The sequence below is a fragment of the Triticum dicoccoides genome, chromosome 5A (assembly GCF_002162155.2).
Source record: "Triticum dicoccoides isolate Atlit2015 ecotype Zavitan chromosome 5A, WEW_v2.0, whole genome shotgun sequence".
Lineage (NCBI taxonomy): Eukaryota > Viridiplantae > Streptophyta > Magnoliopsida > Poales > Poaceae > Triticum > Triticum dicoccoides.
In genome coordinates, this window is record NC_041388.1 from 333581263 (window position 1) to 333581840 (window position 578).

Consider the following 578-nt stretch of genomic DNA (forward strand, 5'->3'; position numbering starts at 1 on the left):
TAAACCAACATTGGTTTCGCCAACTTGCGCCTTCATTGTCCAGTCATGTACAAGATTGAAACTCTCTCTGACGTAGTAGTATGGTTTTTGAACAACAATTTCTTATTGTTTCTTAGGCCAAAGTATCTCTCGTTTACCTTGCAAAGTGACGACAAAAACTGCAAAATTTTGCTCGTCCGTGATCCCATCCTAGTCATACCCTACAAATACAAAAATAAAAATATACTCCCTGGCAACTAAAGAAAACTCAATGAAGGCTACATCTACATGTGAATCTCAGTAAAAATTTAACACACTGCTTTGTAATTGCTTCCACATTGACATTATAATATGGTGAATGATCATACATGTCGGTTGTGCTCCATTGCAGTTGAGGAAAGAGTGGAACATCTCTTCTTTTGCCACTCCTTCAATGTTCATTGTTGGAATGCCCTTCAGATGAATTGACACCTGACCGATTATAGACTTCATGCTACTGAGGAGGGCAGGTGGGTGGTCCACGCCGACATATATGGAGATTTTCATCACGGCAACATGGAGCATATGAAATGAAAGGAATAATCTCATGTTCCGAGGTA